This window comes from Rhipicephalus microplus, unplaced genomic scaffold (assembly GCF_043290135.1).
Source record: "Rhipicephalus microplus isolate Deutch F79 unplaced genomic scaffold, USDA_Rmic scaffold_307, whole genome shotgun sequence".
Classification (NCBI taxonomy): domain Eukaryota; kingdom Metazoa; phylum Arthropoda; class Arachnida; order Ixodida; family Ixodidae; genus Rhipicephalus; species Rhipicephalus microplus.
Window position 1 is genome coordinate 97,501 of NW_027464876.1, and position 10,000 is coordinate 107,500.

The 10,000-nt window shown below is 60.5% G+C and overlaps 1 non-coding gene across 1 annotated transcript; it reads left to right on the plus strand.

Moving 5' to 3' along the window:
* The first annotated feature begins 7,200 nt into the window (after positions 1 to 7,200).
* On the plus strand, positions 7,201 to 9,015 carry LOC142793556 (small subunit ribosomal RNA). Its single transcript, XR_012891633.1, has one exon. It is a non-coding gene; the product is annotated as a small subunit ribosomal RNA (ribosomal RNA).
* Positions 9,016 to 10,000: the final 985 nt, after the last annotated feature.

Sequence of the window (10,000 nt, forward strand, 5' to 3'; positions counted from 1 at the left end):
CTCGCCCCGGCAGACGCGTTTTTTTTTTTCTTTCGCCCCGGCTGACGCAGTTTTCGCGCCGCCCCGGCTGACGCGGTTTCGTGCCGCCCCGGCAGACGCGGTTTTTTGCGCCGCCCCGGCTGACGCGGTTTTTGCCGCCCCGGCTGACGCAGTTCGGACTTAGCACTTTTCGGCTGTGCCTGGCTGGCGGCCCACTCACTCGATCGCCATGTCTGTTTGCCACAGTTTTCCCGGTGGTGCCGCACCCGGGCTCGCCCCGGCTGACGCAGTTTTCGCGCCGCCCCGGCTGACGCGGTTTCGTGCCGCCCCGGCAGACGCGGTTTTCGCGCCGCCCCGGCTGACGCGGTTTCGTGCCGCCCCGGCAGACGCAGTTCGGACTTAGCACTTTTCGGCTGTGCCTGGCTGGCGGCCCACTCACTCAATCGCCATGTCTGTTTGCCACAGTTTTCCCGGTGGTGCCGCACCCGGGCTCGCCCCGGCTGACGCAGTTTTCGCGCCGCCCCGGCTGACGCGGTTTCGTGCCGCCCCGGCAGACGCGGTTTTCGCGCCGCCCCGGCTGACGCGGTTTCGTGCCGCCCCGGCAGACGCAGTTCGGACTTAGCACTTTTCGGCTGTGCCTGGCTGGCGGCCCACTCACTCGATCGCCATGTCTGTTTGCCACAGTTTTCCCGGTGGTGCCGCACCCGGGCTCGCCCCGGCAGACGCGTTTTTTTTTTCTTTCGCCCCGGCTGACGCAGTTTTCGCGCCGCCCCGGCTGACGCGGTTTCGTGCCGCCCCGGCAGACGCGGTTTTTTTGCGCCGCCCCGGCTGACGCGGTTTTTGCCGCCCCGGCTGACGCAGTTCGGACTTGGCACTTTTTGGCTGAGCCTGGCTGGTGGCCCACTCACTCGATCGCCATGTCTGTTAGCCACAGTTTTCCCGGTGGTGCCGCACCCGGGCTCGCCCCGGCTGACGCAGTTTTCGCGCCGCCCCGGCAGACGCGGTTTTCGCGCCGCCCCGGCTGACGCGGTTTTTGCCGCCCCGGCTGACGCAGTTCGGACTTGGCACTTTTTGGGCTGAGCCTGGCTGGCGGCCCACTCACTCGATCGCCATGTCTGTTTGCCACAGTCTTCCCGGTGGTGCCGCACCCGGGCTCGCCCCGGCAGACGCGTTTTTTTTTTCTTTCGCCCCGGCAGACGTGGTTCCCCCCCCCCCCCCCCCCTTTTCGCTCGCCCCGGCTGACGAGGTTTTCGCGCCGCCCCGGCTGACGCAGTTTTCGCGCCGCCCCGGCTGACGCGGTTTCGTGCCGCCCCGGCTGACGCGGTTTTCGCGCCGCCCCGGCTGACGCGGTTTTTGCGTCGCCCCGGCTGACACGGTTCGGACTTTGCACTTTTCGGCTGTGCCTGGCTGGCGGCCCACTCACTCGATCGCCATGTCTGTTTGCCACAGTTTTCCCGGTGGTGCCGCACCCGGGCTTGCCCCGGCAGACGCGTTTTTTTTTTTTCTTTTCGCCCCGGCTGACGCAGTTTTCGCCCCGCCCCGGCTGACGCGGTTTCGTGCCGCCCCGGCAGACGCGGTTTTTTGCGCCGCCCCGGCTGACGCGGTTTTTGCCGCCCCGGCTGACGCAGTTCGGACTTTGCACTTTTTGGCTGAGCCTGGCTGGCGGCCCACTCACTCGATCGCCATGTCTGTTTGCCACAGTTTTCCCGGTGGTGCCGCACCCGGGCTCGCCCCGGCAGACGCGTTTTTTTTTTCCTTCGCCCCGGCAGACGTGGTTCCCCCCCCCCTCCGTCTTTCTTTTTGTTTTTTTTTTCGCCGCGGCTGAAGTGGATTTTTCGGTGCCTCGACGCCCCGGTAGTCGCGGTTTTTCCGTTTCCGCACGGCCCCGGCTGACGCTGCTCGGTCACAGTCGCCTTTTGTGAGGATTGCAGACTTCTTGAGCGCGGGTGTTTTTTTTTTGTTGTTGTTGTTGTTTTATTACGCATTCGCTCCAGCAGACGCTGTTTAGACTTTTTGTTTCCTCTTTTATCCTGCGACGAGGTGACGAGGTTTATTCGGTGCCCCGCCGCCCCGGCTGAAGTGATTTTTCCTGTCCCGTGCCGCCCCGGCTGACGCGGTTGGGACTTCGCGTTTGTTCGGCCGCCACGGGTTTTGGCGCACTCGCTCGGTTGCTTGTTGTTGCCACTTGTTGCGAACCCAGGTTTCTTGAGCGAGCGCGGGCGTTTTTTCTTCCTTTCTTTCTTTGTTCTATGTGTTAGCGAATCGGCCTTTAATATCACACGAGGACTCACAACCAACAATTTTCAGTTTGAAGTGTAAAAAATCTGCAGGTGTTGACGTAACTGACTTGCCCCGTACCCTTGAGTACATCCATGAAGTTCTCGTAGTACTACTAAATCGCATTATTCCAAGTGGAGAAATTCCCATAAACTTGCAAACCTCTACACGAAAATCGGTGCGCGTGATAAAGTTGAAAATTATCGTCCGATATCAAATGTGCCTTCTATAACACAAATTCTAGGAAAAAAAAAAAACACTTGTTCGCCGTTTTCTGCGCCGTGACTGGCAGCACTCCGGCGAAGCGAAACGGGGTCGATTCGAGCACGATATCGGCGTCTTTCGACGTGCTCGCCGGCGACCGTCGCACGAGTACGTCGCACGAGCGCGTCTGCCGGGGCGCCGTTTGCGAAGCCGACGCAAAAGTGGGAACCGCCGCTCGGATGATCGCCGCTTTCGGCAGAGTGAGTGTTGGCACTCCGGGGAAGCGAAACAGCGTGAATGCGCCCACGAAATCGGCGTATTTTGAAGTGCCCGCCGGCGACCGTCGCACGAGTACGGTAAACCGCGTCAGCCGGGGCGTAGTTCGGGACGCCGACGAAAAAGTGGGAAGCGCAACTCGGATCTTCGCCGTTTTTGCAGGAGTGAGTGGCGGCCCTCCTGCGAGACCAAGAAGCATCGATTCGTGCACGAATTCGGCGCCTTTCGACGTGATCGCCGGCGACCGTCGCTCGAGTAGGGCAAACCGCGTCTGCCGGGGCGGGCTTCGGGACGCCGATGCGAAAGTGGGAAACGCTGCTCGGATGTTCGCCGTTTTTGGCCGAGTGAGTGCTGGCACTCGGGCGAAGCCAAACGGGGCCGATTACGGCACGATATCGGCGTCTTTCGACGTGCCCGGCGGCGACCGTCGCACGAGTACGGTAAACCGCGTCAGCCCGGGCGGAGTTCGGGACGCCGATGCGAAAGTGGAGAACGCCGCTCGGATCTTCGCCGTTTTTGGAGGAGTGAGTGGCGGCACTCCGGAGAAGCCAAGGAGCGCCAATTAGCGCACGATATCGGCGTCTTTCGACGCGCTCGCCGGCGACCGTCGAACGAGTAGGGCAAACCGCGTCTGCCGGGGCGGGGTTTACGACGCCGACGCAAAAGTGGGAACCGCCGCTCGGATGTTGGCCGTTTTTGGCAGAGTGAGTGCTGGCACACCGGCGACGCGAAAGAGCGCGAAAGCGCCCACGAAAGTGGCGTATTTGGACGTGCTTGACGGCGACCGCTGCAGGAGTACGAAAAACCACGTCAGCCGGGGCGAGCGACCCACGGCGGTCTGGGTGCTTATCGCTGCTATTATAGGGGCACCCCGGCAGACGCAGAAAAAAAAATTTTTTTTCGACCTTCTTTTTTGCTGGTCGAGCTCGGGTAACCCAGGTCGCAATGGGAGCCGCGCACGAAAGCGGCGTCGCGAGACGCGTTCGCGGTCGCTAGTCGCACGAGCTCGGCAACCGCGTCAGCCGGCGCGGAGTTCGGGATGCCGACGGCTAAGTGGGTACCGCTGCTCGGATGTTCGCCGTTTTTGGCCGAGTGAGTGCTGGCACTCCGGCGAAGCGAAACGGGGCCGATTCGGGCACGATATCGGCGTATTTCGACGTGCTCGCCGGCGACCGTCGCACGAGTACGGCAAAGCGCGTCTGCCGGGGCGAGGTTTGCGATGCCGACGAAAAAGTGGGAAGCGCCGCTCGGATCTTCGCCGTTTTTGCAGGAGTGAGTGGCGGCCCTCCTGCGAGACCAAGAAGCATCGACTCGCGCACGATATCGGTGTCTTTCGACGTGCCCGCCGGCCACCGCCGCACGAGTACGGCAAACCGCGTATGCCGGGGCGGGGTTGGCGACGCCGACGCAAAAGTGGGAACCGCCACTAGGATGTTCGCCGTTTTTGGCAGAGTGAGTGCTGGCACACCGGCGACGCGAAAGAGCGCGAAAGCGCCCACGAAAGTGGCGTATTTGGACGTGCTTGACGGCGACCGCTGCAGGAGTACGAAAAACCACGTCAGCCGGGGCGAGCGACCCACGGCGGTCTGGGTGCTTATCGCTGCTATTATAGGGGCACCCCGGCAGACGCAGAAAAAAAAAATTTTTTTTCGACCTTCTTTTTTGCTGGTCGAGCTCGGGTAACCCAGGTCGCAATGGGAGCCGCGCACGAAAGCGGCGTCGCGAGACGCGTTCGCGGTCGCTAGTCGCACGAGCTCGGCAACCGCGTCAGCCGGCGCGGAGTTCGGGATGCCGACGGCTAAGTGGGTACCGCTGCTCGGATGTTCGCCGTTTTTGGCCGAGTGAGTGCTGGCACTCCGGCGAAGCGAAACGGGGCCGATTCGGGCACGATATCGGCGTATTTCGACGTGCTTGCCGGCGACCGTCGCACGAGTACGGCAAAGCGCGTCTGCCGGGGCGAGGTTTGCGATGCCGACGAAAAAGTGGGAAGCGCCGCTCGGATCTTCGCCGTTTTTGCAGGAGTGAGTGGCGGCCCTCCTGCGAGACCAAGAAGCATCGACTCGCGCACGATATCGGTGTCTTTCGACGTGCCCGCCGGCCACCGCCGCACGAGTACGGCAAACCGCGTATGCCGGGGCGGGGTTGGCGACGCCGACGCAAAAGTGGGAACCGCCACTAGGATGTTCGCCGTTTTTGGCAGAGTGAGTGCTGGCACTCCGGCGAAGCGAAAGAGCGCGAATGCGCCCACGAAAGTGGCGTGTTTGGACGTGCTTGACGACGACCACCGCAGGAAAACGAAAAACCACGTCAGCCGGGGCGAGCGACCCATGGCGGTCTGGGTGCTTATCGCTGCTACTATAGGGGCACCCCGGCAGACGCAAAAAAAAAAAAAAATTTTTTTCGACATTCTTTCTTGCTCGTCGACCTCGGGTGACCCAGGTCGCAGTGGGAGCCGCGCACGAAAGCGGCGTCGCGAGACGGCTTCGCGGTCGCTAGTCGCACGAGCTCGGCAACCGCGTCTGCCGGGGCGGAGTTCGGGACGCCGACGGCTAAGTGGGAACCGCCGCTCGGATGTTCGCCGTTTGTGGCCGAGTGAGTGCTGGCACTCCGGCGAAGCCAAACGGGGCCGATTCCGGCACGATATCGGCGTCTTTCTACGTGCTCGCCGGCGACCGTCGCACGAGTACGGCAAAGTGCGTCTGCCGGGGCGGGGTTTGCGACGCGTACGCAATAGTGAGAACCGTCGCTCGGATGTTCGTCGTCTTTCGCCGAGCCAGTGCTGGCACTCCGGCGAAGCCGAACGGAGCCGATTCGGGCACGATATCGGCGTCTTTCCACGTGCTCGCCGGCGACCGTCGCACGAGTACGGTAAACCGCGTCAGCCGGGGCGGAGTTCGGGACGCCGATGCGAAAGTGGGAAGCGCCGCTCGGATCTTCGCCGTTTTTGGAGGAGTCAGTGGCGGCACTCCGGTGAAGCCAAGGTGCGCCAATTCGCGCACGATATCGGCGTCTTTCGACGTGCCCGCCGGCCACCGTCGCACGAGTACGGCAAACCTCGTCTGCCGGGGCGGGGTTTGCGACGCCGACGCAAAAGTGGGAACCGCCGCTCGGATGTTCGCCGTTTTTGGCAGAGTGAGTGCTGGCACTCCGGCGAAGCGAAAGAGCGTGAATGCGCCCACGAAAGTAGCGTATTTGGACGTGCTTGACGGCGACCGCCGCAGGAGTACGAAAAACCACGTCAGCCGGGGCGAGCGACCCACGGCGGTCTGGGTGCTTATCGCTGCTATTATAGGGGCACCCCGGCAGACGCAGAAAGAAAAAAAAAAAAATGGGGACATGGCGTGCGTCACCGTGCGGCTTCGCAGCGTTGCCGAAGTCGCCGAGCCCTTCGACTGAGCCGAACGGCGGACAGGGAACGTTGGTCGGCCGTTCTAACCTGTCGGTGCCACGCCGAGACGTCGTTAAGGAAAACCGCGTCGTGGGCCTCTACGACGCCGTCGAGTCGTTGTACGTTTGGTGTCCAGCGTGTCGGCGGCGAGTAGCGGACACGTCGTTCACGACTTCGGTCTTTCGCAGTCGACGCGAACTTGCGGAGAGTCGTGGTGCCTCACGTTTTCGGCAGAAACCGCGGCGGAATTTTCCCGTGCGTGCGCGCACGACCTCGGTGCTGTGCCGTCAGCGTAGTGTTGCACAAACTCGTGGCCTACCCAAGGTGCGGTACGTTTGCGGCCGTATCCTCGGTGGGAATTTCGTGAGTAGGGTCGCAAATTCTACGACCTCGGCGGGTTTGAGAGCGACGTAGACTTGTGGCACGCTCAACGTGCCACACGTTTCGGGGCACACCCGCGGTGAAATTTTCTCGAGTACGCTCGTATTAGTGCCCAAGGAGGTCTGGGTACTTATCGCTGCTATTATGTGGGGGTTCTCGTGAGCGGCGTACGCGAAAGCGACCGGGTGTCTGATATGCGGCGGGCTTCGGCCTCGTCAAGCGTGTCCTCGGGTCTGCTCCAGGGGAATCCACGGCAGTCGTCTGCAGCCTCATCCGCTTGATGCGTTAGGGGCTGGTTGTCGGACGGTGCCGTTTTACCACGATATCGAGGTGTGTTCCGTGTCGTCCTCGGGCGATTCAGATGCGAAAGCGCCGAAGACGCGGGCGTGACCCGTCGTCTGGCGGCTTTGCAGTCTCGGCTCCGTTGCTAGTTCCGGCCGGTCCACCGACAGTGCAGCGGGCTTGGGCAACCCGCACGGCGCGACCGAGTCGATGCAACGAAAAAGAGCGAGCATGAACGTGCTTCTTGCCGCACGGCTCCCACTCGTCTTTCGGGAAGGTTGTGCCGTAGCGAGCTCGAACGCCGTCATCTCGGAGTGCAAAATAAGCGTGTTGGGGCGCCTGAAGGTGGCCTCCGCCGCACACAGACTGCGTCCGGCCCGCCGAAGGCGAGGACGGACGCGCAGTCGAACGATTACCTGGTTGATCCTGCCAGTAATCATATGCTTGTCTCAAAGATTAAGCCATGCATGTCTAAGTACATGCCGAAATAAGGCGAAACCGCGAATGGCTCATTAAATCAGTTATGGTTCCTTAGATCGTTTCTTCCTACTTGGATAACTGTGGCAATTCTAGAGCTAATACATGCAGTGAGCCTGGAGCCCTTTGGGTAACGGGTGCTTTTATTAGACCAAGATCGATCGGGTTTCGGCCCGTATTGTGTGGTGACTCTGGATAACTTTGTGCTGATCGCATGGCCACGAGCCGGCGACGTTTCTTTCAAGTGTCTGCCTTATCAACTTTCGATGGTAGGTTACTTGCTTACCATGGTTGTTACGGGTAACGGAGAATCAGGGTTCGATTCCGGAGAGGGAGCCTGAGAAACGGCTACCACATCCAAGGAAGGCAGCAGGCGCGCAAATTACCCACTCCCGGCACGGGGAGGTAGTGACGAAAAATAACAATACGGGACTCTTTTGAGGCCCCGTAATTGAAATGAGTACACTCTAAATCCTTTAACGAGGATCAATTGGAGGGCAAGTCTGGTGCCAGCAGCCGCGGTAATTCCAGCTCCAATAGCGTATACTAAAGCTGCTGCGGTTAAAAAGCTCGTAGTTGGATCTCAGTTCCAGACGAGTAGTGCATCTACCCGATGCGACGGCTCGGACTGAACATCATGCCGGTTCTTTCTTGGTGCACTTCATTGTGTGCCTCGAGATGGCCGGTGCTTTTACTTTGAAAAAATTAGAGTGCTCAACGCAGGCGAGTCGCCTGAATAAACTTGCATGGAATAATAGAACAAGACCTCGTTTCTGTTCTGTTGGTTTTTGGAATACGAGGTAATGATTAAGAGGGACGGACGGGGGCATTCGTATTGCGGCGCTAGAGGTGAAATTCTTGGACCGTCGCAAGACGAACTACTGCGAAAGCATTTGCCAAGAATGTTTTCATTGATCAAGAACGAAAGTCAGAGGTTCGAAGGCGATCAGATACCGCCCTAGTTCTGACCATAAACGATGCCAACCAGCGATCCGCCTGAGTTACTCAAATGACTCGGCGGGCAGCTTCCGGGAAACCAAAGTATTTGGGTTCCGGGGGAAGTATGGTTGCAAAGCTGAAACTTAAAGGAATTGACGGAAGGGCACCACCAGGAGTGGAGCCTGCGGCTTAATTTGACTCAACACGGGAAAACTTACCCGGCCCGGACACTGGGAGGATTGACAGATTGAGAGCTCTTTCTTGATTCGGTGGATGGTGGTGCATGGCCGTTCTTAGTTGGTGGAGCGATTTGTCTGGTTAATTCCGATAACGAACGAGACTCTAGCCTATTAAATAGGTGCGGGGTTCCCAGCACCTTACAACCTTCTTAGAGGGACAAGCGGCTCCTAGCCGCACGAAACAGAGCAATAACAGGTCTGTGATGCCCTTAGATGTCCGGGGCCGCACGCGCGCTACACTGAAGGAAGCAGCGTGTCTTTATCCCTGTCTGAAAAGACTGGGTAACCCGTGGAACTTCTTTCGTGATTGGGATAGGGGCTTGCAATTGTTCCCCTTGAACGAGGAATTCCCAGTAAGCGCGAGTCATAAGCTCGCGTTGATTACGTCCCTGCCCTTTGTACACACCGCCCGTCGCTACTACCGATTGAATGATTTAGTGAGGTCTTCGGACCGATGTCCGGCGCGGCCTTTCGGTTGCGCCGGTCTGTTGGAAAGATGACCAAACTTGATCATTTAGAGGAAGTAAAAGTCGTAACAAGGTTTCCGTAGGTGAACCTGCGGAAGGATCATTAACGGATTGTGAAGGGTGAGCGCCTCAGCTGCGTCTGCGCCCGACACTTTCTGCCGCTGACCCCGTTTGGACGCGGGGTCGGCTTTTCCCCACGGGGCTGCCTGAATGTGGAGCGGCACCCCGTGACAAATTGTTGCGCCCAGCGGACGCCAACACCGCGACCTTGGACGGTCGGCCAGGTGGCGGACGCGGGTACAAACGGCGCAACGCACTCATAGGTCGGCTTTCGACCCGCCACTGCACCGTGGCTCGAAGCGCTCGAAATGCGCGACCCGACCGCTGCGGGACCGCCTAGTACTGTAAACAGGAGCGGCGGAGCGCGAACGGCGAGTCGTGGTTACGTCGGTAGAAGGCGAGGCTGCGCGTTCCCGAAACGCCAGCCGAGTGCCCTCCCGACCGTTCGAGCGTGCAAGAACGAGACCCGACAATCGCGCGGCGACTGCCAAGTACGAGAGGAACGGCACAAGCGTCGGCGGTCGGTCAAGGAACTGGCGATGTGACGGGTCCGCTGTGCACCAGTGCATACCGTCCCGCCGTCCGCGGCAAGCGCCTCCGCGTCCTCGGGTGACGGAGGCTGCCGGTCGGTTCTTGCAGGCGAGGGATCTCGCTGGCACCGGTTCGCGTTGACGCGCGGCCGGTCATGGCACGGCGATGCGACGGCCGAGGTGCGCAGTACTCGATGGAGGAACCGCACGCTCCGATGACCGTCCCGCCCTCCGCGGCGTATGCGTACCGACCGTAATGGTTGCAGCAGCGCCGGCCGGCTTTTGAATTCGCCACACGAAACACGGTGCGAGATCGCGGTTAGGGGAGCGTCGACGTTGCCAGGCGTTTTGCTTGCTGCCGAGGGAAAGGCGGCACGGCCACGTCGCGCTCGTCGCGATTAGCGGGTCTGCGCGCTTTGGGAAGGTGCCGCAACGACTTGCCGAAAGAGGAAGCACGGAAGAACGAGGGACTTGGACGTCCCGACAATTGAACGCACTTGC